General features: G+C 35.7%; 1 pseudogene; it reads left to right on the top strand.

The window, feature by feature from the left end:
* Positions 1–18,285: 18,285 nt before the first annotated feature.
* Positions 18,286–19,039, top strand: LOC149154331 (GEM-like protein 5 pseudogene; annotated as a pseudogene).
* Positions 19,040–22,383: the final 3,344 nt, after the last annotated feature.

Genomic DNA, 22,383 nt, shown 5'->3' on the forward strand with positions numbered 1-22,383 from the left:
TGATGGTATGAGATTCAAATGCCACTACATTCGACTATGAACTTTCCAATGAAGGTGAAAGGTTCACATAAGGACACATGCATACAATTTGCAGCAGTAATAAATAGACCATTTCAAGGCAACAAAGACCCAAATTTTAAATCCTCCATAGCACTGCAAAGCAACAGACAACTTCGGAGTCTTGGGATTTTATTCCAAATCAATTTTATAAAAACAAATCCTGCAGTTCATTATTTCATCATTCTATTCTGAGTAACACTTCAACACCATCATACAGAACTCAACACAGCTGACTGAAATGAATGCAGTGTCTAAGTTTTCAATGTTTTCAACCAAATTCACAGCGTCAAACACAATTCAATGTATACATCCCACATATCAGGAGAAGTGACCAAAATCACACGCAAAGAAAGGCCACACACACATAGTTGCTCACACTTGAGCAGGGTAGGAATTCGCCAGCTCTGATATCATGTTAAATAGACACATGGCAGCAACAGAATATGAAAGATAAACATGAGAGTACATTTTTTTATTAAAAAAACATATACATTTATAGTACATTGTTTGACCATTCGGTTCCACATCCCAAGGTCTCTTGGACTTCCTTATTATATTATGCTTCCACACTAACCCTTAGAGGATTAGGTGTTCAACAAGCAATGTAGCTAAAAACACATTCAACCATAATAAGTTACCTTCATACGATGGCACAAAAATCCTTCTCCACAGATGTTTCATCAAATGAATAGTGAATTACAGACTTCCAAACATGGTAGACTCGCATAAAGAACCAAATCCTGATTGGAAACCTTACCTCATTCAGGGCAACCCTTGGTTGAAATGAGAAATGGGATTTGTCAATTTGGCAGTATATATTTTTGAAAAATAACTAACCTTAACCCCACCATTGGATCCTCAACTCTCATTGAAACCATTCAACCTTTTCCATATTTTTTATGCATGTGAAGTTCATGTGACTGGTTCAAAGTGGACGATAGAGAAATTGGCAAGTGAGTACTAGGATTGAGATGCATTAATCCTACATGGAGATGTAAAACCAAAGGTATAGAGTGTTTGAAACCATGGTGGATCCAATTATATTAACATAGAAATGGTATAGGTTATAAAACATGGGATTTTGATCCACAGGTATATTAATTGTAACATGGTTATGATTAATTAAAGTGTCAGTGGCTAAGGTTTCAAATATTAGATTTTGGGATAAAGCACCATATTTGAAATAAATGGAATGGAAATATTTAAGGTCAACGATGTATCTAACCTTCGATACAACCAATAATTTAGTAAATTAGATGAGAAATAATTCCTTGGGTAAAAAATATCTAAAAGGAATAATGAAATACTAACCAATAATTTTATCCAGAACACATGAAAAGATATAATATTCTTTATAGACGTTTTGATGTGATTTTTCATGGAACCCTTAGATTCAATAAGGAACACATTACCCTTAGGAAGAAATTTAAATGTTCAACAGAAATATAACTTCATGACTTGGCAATGATGGATAATATGACGATCCAAATGAAATTGATATAAACAATAAATTACTAGATTGCATATATATATAAAAATGAAGACAAGTACAAGAATCGTGTAGTCAAGAAAAAAACTAGGTAGGAATTAAGATATGTTACATAAAGGATGGTTTGACTTCACATATAAAGGGTGAATTTTTGTGTGGTCATGGGTCTTTGATGTATTAATTTGATTTGATTCTACAAGAAGAGAATTTGATGGGTTTTCCCTTTTGAGGGGTTTTTCTTTGGCTTGAAGCCTATGCCTTCTGTTCTTTTGTTTTTGTGATCTTCATATTCATGTTTTGGTAATTGTTTGAAGAAAGAATCAAAATAAATATTAATATGTACCCAACTAAATTCAAAAGAAATTATATTGGAAAGATAAATGTAAATTAATCTACAACCCTATGCATTTGTCAACATGGGATCAGAGCTAAGGTTTGAAGTAGGAGGTAGAATATCACTTTTGTTGGCTTGTTATATAGAAATCATGGACTCATGCATCCCTAAAACTGGATCAAAATTCATAAAATTATTAATAATTTATTCAATGGATTTTTATGATTAAAGGACTATTCTTACTATTGTATTCATAACTCTGCAATAACCCTAAAAGATTAAATCCTATAGAAAATAAGGACTCTATGGAAAAAATGTACTACAAGAAATTAATAGTAGAAAAGTATTATAATAGGTGATTCATTTTCAGTGGCTTGCTATGTCATGTGCTATGTAATCGTTACCCAAAGGCACGTTGACTTTTCACAAGGCTCGTTGTGCATGTTCTATGGTTTGAATACATTGTGGTTCATATCTTTGTCACAATGTCATATCTCGGTGGCATCGATTAGTGACCTTCATATGCACAAATATTTTTATGTATAACATTAATATGTGATAACTTACACTTTTTTATAGTAGCCATGTTTGGCACCCATGGATCATAAATAAAGCATTTTACATGTGGCCCACAGTTATGAGAACTATGATTTAATTGTCATTTGATATCAACCTATAGAACAGAAATGTTTAAACAATGGAATCATTCACATTTGTTTGTATGGCTTGCATATGTTATATAAATCATATATGATTACATCACAGAGTGAATCACAGTATGTGTGGCTAAATTGAAATATACCATACAGTGGCTCAGAATTGGTGGGTCATGGCTCATTTTATGTATACAACAACTCATAGTTACATATAGTGTAATGGCATCAATCATACTATGTCCCAGGACTTTTACATACTGTCTACAAACATTAACCATGAGACTTTGAGAAAATACCTCTGATGACAAAAGTGATGACTTGGTAGTGATATTTATAACACTTTTGAAGAAGTGGACTTAATGTTACAGGTCATCCCTGCTTTACCTCTCTTTACAGTGGCTTATGGATCGTTCTATGGTTGGCATCAACTCCCTATAGATCATGGCGTAGTTCATGATCTGAAGCTCGCATCTATCAATGGTTCCTTCTATGTAATGGATCAAAAATTATGGCTCAAGTATACAACTTGTAGCTCCACTACTCAAAATTTTGATTCGACAATGATCCAAGTAACATTTGTCAAATTCATGCAATCTAAGACAATTGTATGGAAGTGACACTCTACAATAAGCCTCTTGTACCTAACTAGCAGTGTTCATATGCCTCTCATAATATCACTGGATAATATTGTGAAAAAGAGATGTACAACAATTTGGATCATATCTATGTAAAAATTTAGATGGAAACTTGGTTCATATCATAGCTTGAATATTGAAGTATTATGATGGGATTAGGTTGTCACACTACTCAGATCTCATTAATGAAGATGGCTTAGAGATCTGAAAGAAGATGGTATATTTCAAGGAGCTGATATAACTTGATGTTACTGTCACCCTGGACAGTGATCAGATTTAACAATGATATGTCTAAAAGTATGACTATGATGACTATAATACTTGGGCAGTGATCATAATATGTTTTTTGATACGACACTAAAACAGTGACCAAGGCAAGAAAGTTGGCAACCTAAGGTATCTGATATAGAAGACAAGTAAAATCAAAGGATCTCAATGTAGGAGAAGTTGAGGTACCTAAAGAAAAGTTGACACATAAATAAGGACTGGATATTTGCAAAGGTGTGATAATATCACTTAGGTAAGTAAAAGTTCTTACATGTACTTCTAATCCAAACTTAAATAGGAACATAACAAATTACATATATAACCATAAGTACATAGATGTAGCAAAAATAACACTTCATTTAACTAATGTCAAATATTGAAATATGCTTACAAATAGAAAGGAAATAAAACTAGCTTGGGCGATGATAACTTATATTTGAGGAGATATGTGGTAGCTACATGCCTCTAAATTGTGTTACAATGAGGCTCAAAGGCCTATTCATGATTGATAAACAATGAAAAACCATAAACATCCAAAAAACTAACCCTATGAGATGAAGTACCAAAACTATGGGCTTCGTTTGGGTAAATTGATACATCAACTTCTCGGGGTCGTAACTTTGGCATATGATCTCCGTTTGATGTACAAAACACCTTGTTAGATCCTGAGACTAAAATTTTCAAATGAAAACATGATTCAAAGTCTTATGATTTCCGTGTTTTCCCAAAAAACGTCATTTAGGGCATCAAAACCACTCCAAAAGTTTAAGACCTGAAAAATTGTAGTAACTTGTGATACACTTAAAGAAAGTAAAAAAAAGAAATAGATAGTGGTGGCAGTCCAAGTGGAATAGGTGAGTGGCCACCAATATCCACCTAGATGAGTCCTCCCCCCTTAGGAAGAAATGCTCTGCATTGCATTGAGTGCCTCCACTAGATTGTGAAAATTCTGTTGAACTTGGTTCCTGGTGAGCCACTTGCCTTAGTATAGGAGTTGGCCAAATTTGACAACTCAATATAGTTGGATCTTTTGCTGGCGAGTATTCTCAATTTGTGTGTTCATGATCCAATTAGTTCTGGCCTATTCTATGTAGTTTGAGTTTATCTTTGTTCGTGTGAGTTGTTTTGCAATGTCAGATGTGTCCAACAATGGTGGAAAGTATTTCCAAAGATGGTCTACATGGAACATTGGGTGAGACCAAGGAATGGTGGAATGCTGAGATCAAGGGAATTGTCCCCTATAACCTTGGTAATGGTGTATGGCCCATATCAGAGAGGGTGAAGCTTGCGGTGGGGTCCAACTTATGCAAAATGTAGCCAAACTTTGTCACCCACCTGGAACTTGTGCGGCACCCGATGCTAATCATGAAATAGTTTATACTTAGCATTGGGTTTGTCCAATATATCATGGACATGCTAGCAGATGTGTCAAATTCGCTTAATGAATTTGTTAGCCCTGTTGGATTCATGTTGAACGTGATTTGAATCTACTTGAGTGGTTGCAAATGGTATGACCACATCAATGGGACATAATGGTTGAAATCCCAACCCTACCTGAAAGGGGATGTGGCATTCTAAGCTATGGATAGCTCTATTGTAGTTGTGTTAGACATAGGGGAGGCTTTCATCCCATGTGTGTGGATGCTTCAAGTTGTACATGCACAAAATATCTACAATCTTCCTATTGACGACCTATGTTTGGCCATCAGTTTGGGGGTGGAATGTCGTGGATTTAGTAAGTTTGGTATCTAGCATTGAAAAAATATTTGACCTATATGAACTCAGGAATATGTTGTCTCGATCTAAGATAATGGATTGTGGGATCCAAACCTGCTCAAACAAGATCTTAGTAGTGGCCTCTACTATGATACTCTTCCTCCAAGCTATCATAATGAACATCCTAGAGAATTTGTCAAAGAGCACGAAAACAGAGTCATTTCCATTCTTAGTAGAGGGAAGTTCTGACATGTAATCCATGGAGATGGATTCCCAAGGTCTAATAGAAGTAGGTAGAGGAGTATGTAGGCCTTATGGGTCCTAAACATTCAGAGCCGTTTTGAGGCAGTAAATGACATTTTTTTGGGAAAGAGAGGAAAAAGTAGTAAGTTGTGCTACAATTAAGGAAACTGGAAAACTAAAAGAGACAGTGGTGGGGGTCCAAGTGGAATAGGCAAGTGGCCACCAATATCCACTTGGATCAACTTCATGTTGTGTGTCAAGCTTACTAGCTCATGATAAGGGTTTGCATTATAAACTACGACACGAAAAGATTAGGCCTTAGATAACATGAATTAGGGTTTTATAGCATTCTTGTAGAAAGTTTTCCGTGATAGACCTTGATGAATATAGGGTTTGTAAGATCTTATAGTTTGTAAGTTTTGTCATGATTGTAAACCCTAAATAATACTTAGATTGGAAAACTCTAGAAAATGAAAACCTAATAGGTTGTTCCCTATAAGGAAACCTTACATCCTCGAAAATAAAATCTAGAGTTTGCAGAGCTAAATTCTGGAAGGATAATCTAGGGCATGTGGTAAACCCACAAAAAGGGTTGAATTGAATAAACCCTAGGGCTTGAAAGTTAAAACCCTAGGTTTGATGTTTCCATTGAAAGTAAAAACTCTAACACAAGTTATATCAAGAAATATAGGTTTTCTAACTAAAAACCTAGAAGTACACTTTTTGGAAACCCTACATTAACAAAATTTACATCAAGATCTTGTCTATATATATTTTTTCTTGGTAGTACTAGCTAGAATTCCAAGCACAAAATTTTGGAATCAATATGAGTCGGATGGAAGAAAAAATCAAAGCAAGACTCATGCTACGTGATGACTCAATAATGATGAGCATGATAGAAAGAGGGAGATGTAAGGAGTCAGATGATATTGAAGCCTCCAACTTATGACTTCATTCTAGGAACACATTGATGATTGAAAGTTAAAGGTAACATTTATTGCAATATGGAGAATGTTGACTTCAAAAGGATTTTAACTTTCTTGTAATATGGAGAATGTTGACACCAAAAGGAGCTTTTAGCAAAATTTGACATGATGCCTTCACTAAGGGTTTTTTATCTGGTAACTCTGATATCGATGATCTCTTTTGGATATGACTTGGCTCCCTGATAAGACATATTGCAAAAGAATGTGAAGAAGTTGGAAGGAAATTTGACTTGATGATGTTGTACCTACAACTATGTGGTCTGTGGAACACATGGACTGTGTGATACACTTTTGATGGTATGGATAAGGATGAGAGTAGAATTGATGTTGGAAAGTTGATATGAATAACTTTAGAATATGAGGAAAAATTCTATAGAAGGCATATGCTAGCAACTGTAAGGAAGTTTGGCTCCTTGAAGATAACATATATACCATTTGATGATAAATTTGTTTGATGATTGAAAGATCAAAGTTCAATATGTTATGATATTGCAAGGAGCCAAAAAACCTTGTCTTAAAAATAGATAATGAAAGAATTTGGATTCATGATTGACATCCAAGGTCAATGCCGAGACATGATGTAATGTAAAGGAACCCTACAACTACATTTATATCTCGATGGAAGAACAAGTAGCTAATGTTTTAATGATGTATGAGACTAGCTAAGGATTTTGATGATGTTCCACTAATCAAGAGGGAGTGAGGAATATCCTTAATGTTTGAGAAGATTCCTAGATCAGGAGGAAATGATGATCTCCTATTTGGTTGAGAGGGAGTGATGATGGACATTGTATTCTCTTATATCATGTGTCATACACTAGGCGAGGACTAACATTTGTATGTCTAGTGAAGGTCATGGTAGGGAGAATTGAGGATTAGATAAGAATATTGGACTGGTACTCCTTGAGGATTTGAAATCCAAGCTAGGAAGTAGTCTCATGGACCGACACACTTTGAGGATTGGATAGGGTATCCAAGATAAGAGTCGTCGAAGAGGATTGATAGTATTTGAAGAATGGAAACTGAACATAAGAATAGTATGAGAAGAACATACGCAGTGAACATCTAGATGGGGTATGTGCCTTAAGAGGTAGTGTGGTGTAGCATGTAAATTTTCCAACATTGTTCTCTAATTCTGTGGAGAGATAGAGCTTGTTAGTCAATTCCTTTCTACGTGGACAATGTTGGTTATGATTCTTTAAGATGGGTTATCAATATGACTCTTCTTATGAGAATATTTAAAATTGAGAAGTATCCTTGTACCGGCTATGGAATTATGAATACCTACTTAATTAAGAAGGAGTGTTAGAAAATGTAAGTAGGTTCAATCTTCATAATGGTATTTGTACCTACATTATTATATTTTTTATGTAAAAAAGAAAGAGAAGAAAAAGAAAAAAATATTTTTTTATCATGGGTTTCATGCTCAAGATATTATTTTTTATTAGTTAAGAATGTTCTTCATTCTTATATGTTTTTGAGTCAAAGAGTTATATTCTTATTTGGACATATTGTAAAGAGAAAGGAAAAATAAATTTTAAATATGTAATTTTGTGTCAAAACCCCGTCTAGTTGCCAACTTTCCCTACCTGTCACGTCAACCCAACAGCAATGGACATGTCTATTCACACCCCTCTATATAGTATAAATAGAGGGAAGATTGAGCACATTTGGACACACACACTTGGATTATTTTGATATGAAATATCATAAAAAGAAAAAAGATGAAGAGAAGGGCTGAAGTATGAGAGAAGGAGTTTCTTCTTCAACTTAGAGTTTGTGGAAGTTCTATCTTTATGCATGTCTTGTTGTTGGCCTATTGATCATGGATTTATTGAGCTAAAGTATGGTTTGACTTGGCATCTAGAGGGTTAAGCCTTATGTGGTAATATGTGTTTGATGTCTCACTTTGATCTGATTTTATAAGAAGAGATTTTTATGGGTTTTCCCATTGGAGGGGTTTTGCCCTAGCTTCGAGCCTATATCTTCGGTTCTTCTTTTCTATGATCTTCATGTTCATGTTATGGTAATTGATTGATGAAATAATAAAAATAAATATAAATAAGAAGCCAAATAAATTCACAAGAAATTACCATGGTAAGAGAAATATAAATTAATCTACAATGGTTCAAATTTTTCAACAAACAGGAAATGGAAATCCATTCAATTGGAAAATGAAAATAAACGTAATCTAATTGACTTGAAATAATATTTACTACAAAAATATTTTGAAATGATTGTAATCTAATTATTATCTATAGAACTCAGAAACAAATCCATTCTATAGATATGAAATGAAGCCTAACTATTGATTTGAAAGCAAGGCTACTCTACTAAGCTTCAAAATGAAACTAATTTAGAGAGCAATGAAATGAATGAGAAAAATCCTTCATAGATTACCGATGTGCACATTCGTAACAAGAATTAATCATAGCATCCAACATAAATATGAGACTAACTATAAAACAAATATTTTTGGAGCTTTTTGTTTCACTCCCAAGTGTTCAACTTGTCATGAACCATAGAAAAATAAACAAAAATAGAAATGAAAGAAAAACAATCAAAACATCTATCTTTTTGAATAATCTAATTGATATGGATATTAATCTAGCTATAGGGTATAAACAAAATCAAAATTATAAAATAAATATATATACTATCTCTCACAACTCCATAGGGGGGCCTCCTGTTGAGTGCAAGAAGCTAAGAATTTTGATGAAGTTTGAATTGTCCACACAGTCATAATTGCACCATACAACAAAGTATTTGCATTACTTGTAAAAACAAAGACTTTTCTCTAGAAAATAATAACAATAATTAAAACTTAACACTCATTATCCTTTTCTTCGTGATCGAAGCATTTTATAAGGTCTTCTAGATTAACAAATTAAGAAATTAATGTTTAGAGATAAGTTCTAAATTTGACACCTAAGTTTTGAAATCACAGTAGGAAATTCACTGTCAAGATTTGTTACTTAAGGATTGAATCATAAAATATATTTTTATTTACACATCATTAACTAAGATTCTAGATTCTGGATCTCACTCACTTGATATTCTCCATGCACACTTGATGATAAGGTTGGTTCCTTGATATTCAACATGAAAACATCGTTCCATAGCCACGTTTAACTTTGAGTTTGACAAATATGATTCACACATCTTGTGAACTTCTAGTTGTGCCTAATAAATGGATATCCATGTGGCTGACATATAGAAACTATTCATAGGTCATGTTTGTCTTCTAATACATGAAAACATGTAGAACTTAGGATTTGGTTGCAAAAATGACAATTAGTTGTAGATTTTCCATCTTTCGGTAGCTATAACATAACTTAAATCAATTTCACAAAGAAAATATAGACTATGAGTTGAGAGTGGATGACTACCTTTTTATTAAAGCTTTGCATGACCTAGATGAAGTAAAAGTGTGTACAAAATGGATGAAAGAAAAGAACAATATTTGTTAAAAGGAAGACAATTCGTAAATAATCAACTTAGTTAGTAGTGTACCTAAAATGAATGAGATTCATTGATATTCATTGCATATCTTAATCCATTTCAAGCCTAGCAAAAACAAATGGTTTTCAATGCTCCACCTCCTTAGGAACAACAATGTGAGATTAATCCTTCACATAGTATATTATCATACACCTACGATATCGTTATGGTCAATCCATTGATCTAAGTGCAAAATATTAAAAATCTTAAGAGTGGTCCTTCCACTTTAGAACCCATGATCCCTACTATTTTTTTCTCAATAAAAGGGTTAAAAACTTATTTCAAACCTTGAGAAAATAATGAACCAATGAATCACAAGATCAAATATTTTTATTCTTGTCAAATATAAGCCCAAAAATATTGTAAGCAATATAAGTTGAAGAAACCAATTTGATACCAACTAAAATGGAAAAGGCCTTATCACTTTTATATATATAGATATCATGATTTGTTTTTTGAAGACCGGTATAGAATTATTATAACCACTAATTTATCAAAAATCGAGAGGGATCAAATCTCTTGAGGTGAAAACTTCTTTTAGAGTGTAAAATTTGATATTGAGAATGAGATTATTGATGTTTTATTTCTTTTAATTAAACCAATTGTTATGTTCCTATACCAATAGGTGTCATAATTTTTGAATGGATGAGGTAAAAACTGTAATATGTACATACCTTTGCTTTTTGCAAATGTTTTCCATATTTGTAAAAAATAAAAAAAATTAAAAAAATGTAAAGAGGGTATGTCCTAAAAGAAAAATCAAAGGACAAAAAGAATCAAAAAGGTCAAAAAAGATGAAAAATGAACCCCAAAAAAAAAAAACCATGAAAGTGTGCAAGTTCAAATGCCACTACTATTTTATTTTTTGTATAATAATGATTATGTGCAACTTGTTATTTATGCCACAATCCATGGTAACCAAATAGTTTAATCTTGGTTATTCCATGTTTTCAATTTCATTCTTAGAGATAGAGAATAAAATCTTACCAAACTGTTTAATCTTGGCAGATAAGTAGATAGGTAGAGTAAATAAAAAATGAGCTCAATAGTTTAATCTAAGCCCTTGGATGTAATAAGGATAGATTTAGATAGATTTCAATTGTAAAAGAAAAGAAAAGTTAGATAAGGGTTTGCCAGTTTAAGTGCACCCTAATAAAGAGTAGAAAAAATGGTAGGATGACTAGATGGGTAAGTAGTTGAATGGTTGCAGAATTATGATGAATGGTTAGTTAAGATCATATCATTTGCTTTCATCATCAAGTTATCAAAGCATGGATGATAAATGGAGTAGTTACAAAAAGTCAACTGGTTAATTCCCCCCATACATTTTACCTTCAATTTTACTAATTTCCCATAAGCAATAACAAAGGTACCTAAAAACCTTAAAGTTAAAGGGACTTGAGCATTTCTCTAACTTCTGGAGGGACCGGACCCTCGGCCCAATAACTTGTAAGGTTTAAGTGCTACAAACCCCTTACAAACATTCACTCCCCCCATAAACATTCATCTCACCTAAAATTCCCTTTTCCTAAGGTGAAATTACCGTTTACCTAGGGAAAGTAATAAACCTTACCTAAAACCTCCTTTGTGTACATAAAAATCCATAAAAGAGCATTAAGCCTAAGTTATAATGTGTAAATTTAAATGCATGAACAAATGTGTCAGGACATTATACTTAGAGCAATTTGTTCCTATTTCCATTTCATACTAACTATAACTTTTATTATATTTAACTCCCGAAAAAATAAACCTCTTTCCTGTATATGTAATTAAAATCCCAAATGTTAAATATCCCGCCCGATGCTTTGGAATATAAACCATATTAAGTAAATAAATTAGATGGATTAATTAGTTGATCCGCAACTAATTAAGAGCCATAACCCCCCACCAAACCAAAAATGATTAATTAATCAAACCATTATTGATTAAAAACCTTCCTCCAATAAGCTCACCTCCAAAGTCATTAAGCCGCCCTAACCCACAATTAAAATTCCGTCAGGGAGTTGGGCCCCTCCATTAACTCCCCGACCAAATCACCTCCTGATCACCATACAATATGACCCCTTCAGATCTAACAGATGTCGCTCATATCGGGCGGCCTCCAATGGTGACCTTTACCTACCTGATGTGAGCGGTTTTACTATTCACACCTCTGCTACGTGTTGCTCGATGAATGGCATTGGGTGGACTTCTCCCAATAGCACCAAGTCCCCAAAAGCGGTGCGATAGATTCTGCTTACCGCCTCCACTTACCACCTTCACTACATGACAAGATGTCACATCCATCAGTTGGCGCCAAATGTCGCTTTTCCATTATCCCTGCCAAAATCATTGACTTCGTAGATAAACCAAAAATACTCATTATTTTTGTTTTTTACCAAGAAAGGAGAAAAAACCTTATGTTCTCCATGCAAACGCAGAGTACGTTTGGACTATCAACCCACTACCAACCATCAACCTTCCACAGTCGTTGAGCTCCAGATTACCATTACAAACCCCTGCGCTCCCTACGAACAGTGCACCAGTACCATTAGTCCATTCAGACAACCGAAACCCAGTATTTACCCTATTTTCGACTAAGAAACCATGTTTTCATGCCAAACCTGAGCTAAATTGCTTTAAAAATTAGGAAATTTAGTAAGTTAAGCTATCTGACAATCCTAAGATACTCTATGATAATCCAATTTTTCCATATTTCCCTAAAATTCTTTGCCCCCATCCTTGAATCCACAAGAAACAAGGATGGATGCCCCAATTGCTTTGAATGTCATGCCAGTTACTACTCCCCATAGAGATTTAGAGCATCTTCCCCTGGCTGACAAAGATTTTCAGATTAAAGATCTCATCTTTGAAGAATCCCCTTTGAAATTGCATTGCAGACACCGAGATAACTACTTGAACCATGCGGATAAGATAGGCCTCTGGGAATCAAACCTACCTAAATATCAATTCCCCAGTGTTCATGTCTTCTCGGAGATTATTCACTGTTGTCATGGAAGTTATGACCCTATCATGAGAGATGTAATGTCCCTAGATCAGAAAGTCCTATTCACTATCACTGCAGAATCCATAAATGAGATGTTATACTTACAACCTAGTGAAAACCTCATGCCCCTTACCATTGCTGACTTGCTTGATAGATTCTCCAAGCTATCTAGTTCCAGAAGTACTCAAATCCTCTAGACTTTCATTGCTGAAGAAAAATACATGCCAAAAGACCCCACTCCTTAGATGTCATCCTTCTTTTCTAGTCTAGGCAAAGATATCACATCAATGATATCATTCATTTTAGGTTATACCACTAGTGAATATGTAGATGATATCATTTTTGCTTACATGTCTATTTTTACCCCTGGCCAGCCTCCTGCAGTCAAATTTGATTATGCAAAATTCATCTCAGATAAGATGCATGATCAGTTTCTGAGATTAAAAAATGAAGAGTGTTCAAATATTCATCAATCCTGTACCATTTATTTCTTTATTATCAAACTAATAAGTTTCCCTTTTCTGTCCAAAAACTTGATACCAAATGGAATCCTAGATCTATCAGCTTCTAGACCCTTCTGTTCCGTAGGTCTAATTCTCCCTACCCATATACATATTTTATTGATCTATTTGTACATCCAGTGGCTACCATGTTGCTAGGAAGCCCTCCTCCCAGAATCAGTGTAGACATCAGGAGGATCTTGCAATTGTCAAAGCAATACAAAGTAGGGGATTGGTACTTGTACCAAAATCATACAAAAATCTGAATCTAAGGATGTGAGTTACCACCTTACGAAATGCCAAAGTGCCTCCCCATGAGATTATTTTCTCTAGAGTAATACAGACAAATAATCAATTCAGATGAGGTGCATTTTGTTAGAACCAAGAAAAAGGACCAACTAAGAATAAGATATCATATTGGCCCTTTCATTTGTAACAGTAGAGAAGTAGGAAAGGAGGCAGATTAAATCCTCTAAAGGTTGAAATTAAAATGGAGTTTCATGTGGACCTATGATCCCCACAACTTTATTTGTAATAGGAGACAGAAAAACAAGCTATCTCCTTACATCCACCATAGGATCCCAGAAATTGAACAATATGCCAATCAATCTGAATGGGTGGAAAACACATTAGTAGATCAAGATAGTACAGAGGTTGCCTTTGACAATATATTGATGGATTTAGATTGGAGGCTTGCTGAAGATTTATTTGTACAAGTGCCTGGAGAAACTCAATCTCAAAGGCAGTCACAGGAACACAGTGGACAAACTTCAGAGCAAGCATGGCCATCAGGCCAACCGGGATCATCAGAGTAGGCAGATGATTCAGAGCTACCTGAGATTTCAGAGGATCTCAATCAAACAGAACAAAATATGAGCAATTCCCCCATTTTGTAGACTCCTCTAAATGAGGAGAAAAATACAAAAAGAGACAAAGAGAAGGCCATTCCTTCCACCATACCTGTTAAGAAAACCTATGCTAAGAGGCAAAGTTTAAACCCATATTCTGAACAGGAATACACCAAGGAAACAACAGGCAACACAGTGGCAGAAAGAACTGATAGTGTGCATACTATCCCTTCAGAAGGTACACCATCTACCTCACAGTTCCAGGTATTAGAAAGGAAATATAGCACAAAGGTATCTTCCTTTAGGGCTCCTTTTGGTCAGAGCCAAGATATCAAAGAAAAGTACAAAGAAATTAAGGTGAGGAACGAAAAACTAAAGGATCAAACCTATACTCATTATCTCAGACTAGCTCTAACGAACCAAACAAGGCTAATGTCAGCCTTTGACATAAAGGAAGGCAAGATGCAGATGAGCTTTCTTAAGCCAACAGTGCAACAACCAAGATCAATGGCTGACTATTTGAAAACTGATTTTGAAGTTTTGGTAAAAGATATTCACCCAATTAGTCAAATAGAGCTACATAAGCAAACATGTGAAATGTTCTAGTCCACACTGACCAATAAAGCAGTCACAGCTCATTAACTGCAGAACTCACTAAATAACACATCAGCATAGCTTCAATTGGAAAAGGCCTCTTCTCAAGCCAACGACACCAGAATAAAGACTTTGGAAGACTTAGTCATAGAGCTGGGACATGATCCCAAGGATGTCAAAGTACCAAAGCAATTAATAAAGAAGAGAAATGATGACAAAGTTGCACTGAAGAAGCAGCTCAAGATTCCACCTCTTCACCATCCTGAAATTACTGAAGTTTTAGAAAAAGAGAAGGAGGAACAACTTATGGACTTAGTCGTTAAGTTGAATGATCAATTAAAGGAAACTAAGAAAGAATTGGAGAATTTGATACAGTACAATAAAAGTGAGTTGGCCACCACTCCTCAGACTGTAATACCTACAGTTTCCACAATAGTACCCTCCACCCTGGCAGCTTCCTTGGCACCAACGATTCCAACAGTAACAACATTGCCAGTAGTAGGTACTACTTCAGCCACAGGTACATCGACCAGTACAGGGATAACAACAGAAAAGACAGATGAATTGGTTAAGGCTATGGAACAAATTAGCATCGAGACCGCAGAACTCAAGAAACTTAGAGAGCAAGTGACAAGCCTAGAAACTAGTTGTTCACTTGCACAAATACAGCACAAAGAAGAGACTCAGAAAAACCAAAGGATGGTAGAAAGAATAAGGATCCTTGAAAATGATTTGACTCTAGAAAAGCCATTGAGAGACATCAAGGATATACTATGGACCAATATCATTGATTCCATCAATAATAATTGGTCTTCTATTAAGGTTATTTCTGAGCAAAATGAATTAGTCAAAATAGCCATGGAAGCCATAAAAAAGACAAAGGAAGAACTGAGAGACAAGCCTAAGGAAGAAAATCAATTTATAGATTTTTTGAACAGTGGAAACAGGTACTAACTGGATGAATTAGAGATTCAGGATAGAACAACAACTATTATTGAGATAAAGAAGGTTCTTACTAAAAGGACCTAATGCTTAATTTGGAGAAAAGATGTCAAATCATTTAAGTAGACATTGATAGCTTCATGTTTAAATATGGCATTTTTAGAGAAAAAGGACTTCCAAGTCCTCTGGTCATACATGACAAATTAATGACATAGGATGATTACATTGAAAGATTGAATAAATAGTCCAGGAGCCAAGCTAGTTCTTCAGGAGTAAAAGCATTGCCTGGAGGAAAGGTACTTTATGATGGCCTCGAGAATCTGTTCTACATAGAACATGAAGTCAAACATTTGCTCACCAACAAACCCAATTTTGCCAAATATACAGAATCCGATGAAGTCTACAGGAAAATGATCAGAATAAAATTACCAGATAGTGAATGGTGGACCAGTTTGACAAATTTACTATAAATTACAATAGTAAATCTAGAGGATAAAAATAACTACCAAATGAAAATAGGTAATCCGGGATTAACCAGCACAGGTAAAGAGTATCAGTAGTTTAAAGATAAGAGTGAATCATGCACATAACTACCAAGGCAACTGCAAGAGCCAAATCCGAATTCCAGCAACCAGCACATTTATAAATAAAGGGATAGCAAGCAAACAGTTTTTCATCTATCTCTATCTTCGTGTTGAAGATATTTTTTGTTTCCTAGAATAATTCTCATATGGTTATGAGATATTTTGTATTAAATTTTGTATAAATACTTCACAAGTTGAAGTAATTAGGGTGGATTAAAATACATTTTTGTAGACATATTATTTTTGAGCCAAAGAGCTTTGTACGAAAGACTGGACTGGTTTTGTTTGAAATGAAATAAAGCTGAGGACATTTCACAGGATTCTTGTGCATAGTTGGAACAAATAAGTATCATTTTCTCATGTTCAAATCTCGTTTTCTCTTTATGTCATGATTTATTCATATGTGTTTCTTATAAAATCTTAAAAGCAAGCAAGGAATGATATCATCAGAATTAGCTTAAGTGGTCTCTGTTTCAATTGTTTGCTTTATTTATGTTTTCTACTAAACTGCCTCAGTCTGGGGATTCTTGATTTCCCCCTTGCTTCCGTAGTTTATCCCCCCTTTGGCCCATAGTACAGGATACTTCATTGCCCTTTGCCACTGGCCATCCTTCCTTTCTTCATCCCAATGCCAGTTATGGATTCTTCATTGCCCTTGGCACTGGTTAGGACTTTCCATTCATTGAAACCTTCAGATTTGCTCTTGCTGTGTTAACCTTCCCTGTGAACTCTTACCTCAGTGATAAATCAAATCCAATTGAGCCTTTCTTGACTAACCCCATAGCCCAATGGCCTAAATATTTCCTCTGTCCACCACCCAATCAAAACAAACAACCTTGAACGTTAATAACTAGCTTGAAATCTTATTCAAACAAAGTTAAATCCTAAAGAGAGAGTCCTCTGTGGACTTAGGTTGGCTAGAACCTGAGTCTAAAAGATTGGTTTGTGGTTACCTCAGCCATTCCTTATTTAATAACTTCTAAGGAAAAAACCTAAGTGATAACACCAACCAAACATGTATATTCACTTTTTTTTTAATTATATCCGATTTGAAATATTTTATTTATGGTTGAGTGAGTCAAATATTTTGACCACTTCTCCTTAGTATGGCCACTCAGAGTGAGATTATTTTTGTTTTATATTACTTTTAATTAAACAAATTTTGTTTTTAATATATATGATATTTTTTTATTTTAATAATTATTTTAAAAGGACACCTATCAACTCCAAGTTCAACCTCGACATACTTACACATCTCTCTCATACTAGGTTATACAATGAGCTGCTCAATGAAAATGTAAAACAACTAATCAAACTATTTGTAAAAACCCCTTACGTCTTCCTCACAGATGAGTCAACCAACATTTTAACATAAAAACCAATAATGACTAACCCACAGAACATAAATCTTTACCGATATGATAAACATAAACATCATATACCATGCATGGGAAACAATATAATCCTTCTTCCCCTGTACATGTTGTAACAAGTCTACGTTTCTAACCATTGCAATAGAAAAAGGAAGGTTGCTAAGGCAGCAAGTCCCTGCCACCAAAGCAGCATATACCGAGTTGGAAAAGACACGGGTGCCACCAAAGCAGCATATACCGAGTTGGAAAAGACACGGGTGGGGCTAACATGTAATGAATTTTAGCGACTTTCCAAGATATATGTGTGTAATCGTGGTTGTGCTAGGTTAAGACCGCATGTTTTCCACTTGTCTAAACATGCAATCATTTGAAGGTGTCTTTGAAACAACGATTAAGCAAACTCTACTACGCTTTGCACATTGAGATCACAACGTAACTATGCTCTGCCTACAGAGGATAGGTAGCCAAAATCAAGGGAATCAGAGCTGTGAAATAGGTAGCCGAAATCAAGGGGATCAGAGCTGTGAAAGCACATGGGAGTCGAGGCAACCCATGAGCAGTAGCTTTCGAAATGACTGACAGAGTGGCGCAACCGATCCTTTATCCAAAGCTTGACACTGAGGGTGTCTGAGTACCCCGGAGGTGTTGAATCGAGATTCAGGTACTTCAGAGAAGGATAGCAGAAAATGGGGCACCAAATGTATAAGTTCACCTTTATCGTATTGTTCTTTCCCGCCTGCTTGCATTTTGAATTAATGGATTTCTTTTAAATGCAGTGAAAACTAGAAACATGTCGGATGTGGCTTGGGGTAAGCTGACCTTGGGTGTCTAAGCCCTAACGGAAGGAGGCTTTGAAGCTCTGTTTCGACAAACCTTTTCCATTTCTCCAGAGAAGAAGTTACAGAAAGCGTACACATGTTATATGTCCACTTCCACTTACCCCGTTGCGGGAACTTTGTACATCTCCACCGTGAAGTTCACATTCTGCAGCAGTCACCCTTTGTCGTTCATTGCTCCCTCCGGAGAGGCATCCTGGAGTTACTACAGGGTGAGTGATGCCTACTTTACTTTATGGAATCATTTAGTGTAAAAATTGGGGGAAATTGAAATAGTGATAAAATTGAATGCAGGTTGGGATCCCATTGGCATATCTGATGATTGTGAATCCTTTTGTAAACAAAGACAATCTCGCTAAAAAGTATATTCAGATCGTGACAGTCCACTGCCACAAGTTCTGGTTCTTTGGATTCATTAACTATGAGAAATCTCTGAGAAATTTGTAGGAATCCATCCCGAATTCAGCTCGCTCAGCGTCCATCTCATGAGCATCAACCATCGTCTCGAACCATCAACCGACCGCACAACTGCCCACTAGTCTCATATCTTTGATGTCCAGAAACTGTGTTGCATGTACATGGTGCTCACCGCCACTAGGTATTAGGTATGTCCAGCCCACCTAATTCTACCTGCCTGCCCAGGCCATGACACACCGCATCAACATGCATTCACTCACTGCCACTAGGTACATGGTGCTCACTGCCACTAGGTATCAGGTATGTCGAGCCCACCCACCGCCACCTGCCTGCCCAAGCCACGACACACTGCACCAACATGCCATTGCATTTACAGATGGCCGAAATAGCCCATTGAACTTTGCTAAGTTAGCGATAATGTCTCGCAAAGATTAGTTGTGAGGCTGCAGTGAACAACTCTGGTTTCTATCAAGACAAAAGAAAGCTTGGAAAGTGCGAGAAAAAGCAACTACCCAGTTCTCGCATAATAGGTTCGACCAATTTGGGTTCTTTTTTTCTCTTCGTAGAGCACCTACAATGTCCATTGAACCTGTGCAGCTAGATCATGTATGTAATTAACTCGAGCTCAAAAATTCAAATTCAAGTTAATAGTATATTCAAATTCAAGTTAATAGTATCTTGTGATGCAAAAATTCAAATTCAATACTAGGATACAGAAATAGAGAAATTCATAACATTTTAACAATATATGTGGCTTGAATTTCCAGCGACGGCTTCAGAAGCACAACCAGCACAGAGGCTACGCTACTTAAAGCAGCAAGGCCGCACAGAGGCTACGCTACCTAAAGTAGCAAGGCCATACTACCGTCGTTGGTATACCACCATCGTTGGTAGATTACCCGGCCTCCCCTGGCTCTTTCACCGTTTGGGCTCAGCTCCTCCAACAAACAAAGGATTTTACTATGCTCTGGGCACAAGCCTGCGGTGTTTTCACCAGACTGCAAATAGTGCCATCCTCTACCGCCATCCTCCCCGTTGGCTGCATAGTATTCCAGGGTTGTCCCCGTGCGTTCTGTTAGGTGAACCGGGCCTGCTTCAGATTACCTTCCGGAAGGTAGCACCTTCTTGCAAACCGATGCCTCTACAACAAAAGGAAAAGCTAACACAAATATGGGAGTTTGAAAAGTGAAGCGGTGAAGGCCACTGAGCACACGAAATCTGCATGGCATGCAAGCGGCAGTGGGATGGGTGTGTAGGTGGCAATCGGAATAACAAGTATAACCCTTGCTTTATTATAACTTTTGACATTTTAGCATTTAATGCTATAGATTAATGTTAGCATTAGTCTGTTAGCATTGGTCAACACTATGAACATAAGAGCAAAAAACACACATAATATATGGTCAGCCTCGGGAAGAGGACAAATAACATGGAAAAATTGTTTGCGCATAAAAACTTTGCTTAAACTGCTTGTGTAGTGGATGGGAAAGACGAACAAACAACTAAACTAATACTTATGGACTAATAATCAATTACTATAGTCCCTGGCCATTGCCAGATGGCACGGACTACATCGAATAAACAAGTTGGACTAAAAACATCAAATCAACAAGTTGTTGTCCACAAATACCTCGCGATCAGAACATCAATTTTTACGCGATATTTTATGCTTCAACCTAATTTATATAGTCGAACTCACTCCGTTACGACTCACATGACAGGCCCCAACCTAACTTAAATAGTCGAAGTCACTCCGTTATGACTGACATGACAGGCCCCCACATGCAACTTTTCAAAACCCTAGAAATTGTATTTGCTCTTCCATGATCTTCACAATTTTTATTGTACGACCAAAAGAATGGAACATGTTGACCATGTGATGTGGTGAAGCCGATTGTTTTACTATTTCTCGAATTTGTTCTCTGAACCTTGGCGCGCACATGTTTTTTGTTTTCCATGTTTTAAGTTAATTATAAATAATAAAATAATAGATTGATCTGAAAGTAAATCTCATATGTGAGAGCCTTCATTTTCCACGAAAAAGGAGACATCTTCCACTTATCCAATGAGGAGGCGAAGGAGGCGGCCGGGACACGGTGAGAAGCATATGTATTCAAAATCAAGTAGACGCAAATTACCTCAACAGTTGTATCTTGTAAAATTTTAGGGTTATTTTCAAATTTTTGTAAATCCAATTTATAAATTTCAAAATTTTAGGTGGTTTAGATTTTTTTTTTGACTATTCTCAATTCATTTCCACCATAAAAACATGATTCAAACACTTCCTTTACAAGATTTTTTGAAATTTTTTTGAAGTGAACCACAATAACTTCAGAAATTTTATCTTCTGAAAATTTTATGATTATTCTTGAATTTTACAGTTAATCTCCGATTTATTTATCTGTGTAGTTCCAGATATGGAGCGGCCCGTAAAAACTACATTTGAACTAGCAGAATCAACAGGAGGCCCCAGCAAATTCCTTTTAATCACTAATATAGGAAACAAGTATTTTTTTTAATGATAAATTTGATAGAGAAAGAATCAAAGTCTGCTTGGTATAAAATGGTATAATATTTCCGGGGATTTTCCTCAATCTGAATGGATTTCGAGGTATTATCTTCCCTCCAACTGAATGTATTCGGACAATCTAAACTTAGATGAATCTTTATAGTTTCTATGAATTCAACTTCAAAATTTGACATAACCTTTTACATTCCGTCTGCATCTGAACCTTTTGCCACCCGAATTTTCTGTAGGGCCCCCGGAAGATGGCGGGGTTTAGCTGGTCAGAAAACTACCAGGGCCGTGTGGATGGTCAGATTCAAACGTTCAAAGTGCAACCTTTATTTCATGGCAGACAGTTAAATGCCAGCTTACTCCTTAAGGGCCTTTGCTTTTGCATGTCGATATGGCTTTGGAATTAAAACAACGAGATCTATTGCTATTGGGATCATCTAGAAGTGATCGTCTAGGCATGGTTTCTAGGAAGCCATTGTCTACACAACAAGGATTTCTACAACATTCATCAACCTTATTACCAATTCACTAACAAAATTCATCAACCTTATTACCAATTCACTATTGCTTACTCTTTTGACTCTCTTATTTGCATTTGCATTGCCCTAATAACCTAAATTGCATGCAAACAAAGAAACAAAGAAATTTTTGCATGTCATAATCTACAAGAAAATAATGTCTCTAAATCTTTTTCTAATTGCAAATATGTTTACACATCCAATTTTATAAAATTTGTGAAAAATCAAGTATAAAGTATCGAAAATGGGCATTCAAAGAATATTTGAGGCAAAACTGAAATAAAAATCCCTAAATCCTGCACAACAATCTTCACCTTCCACACCTATTAATGGTGCAACATCATCCATGGCTCTAGTCAAGAGAAAATATCCTAGTTGTG

This window comes from Pinus tabuliformis, chromosome 9, assembly GCF_031772625.1.
Source record: "Pinus tabuliformis cultivar Carrire ecotype Pingquan chromosome 9, CPIR1, whole genome shotgun sequence".
Classification (NCBI taxonomy): domain Eukaryota; kingdom Viridiplantae; phylum Streptophyta; class Pinopsida; order Pinales; family Pinaceae; genus Pinus; species Pinus tabuliformis.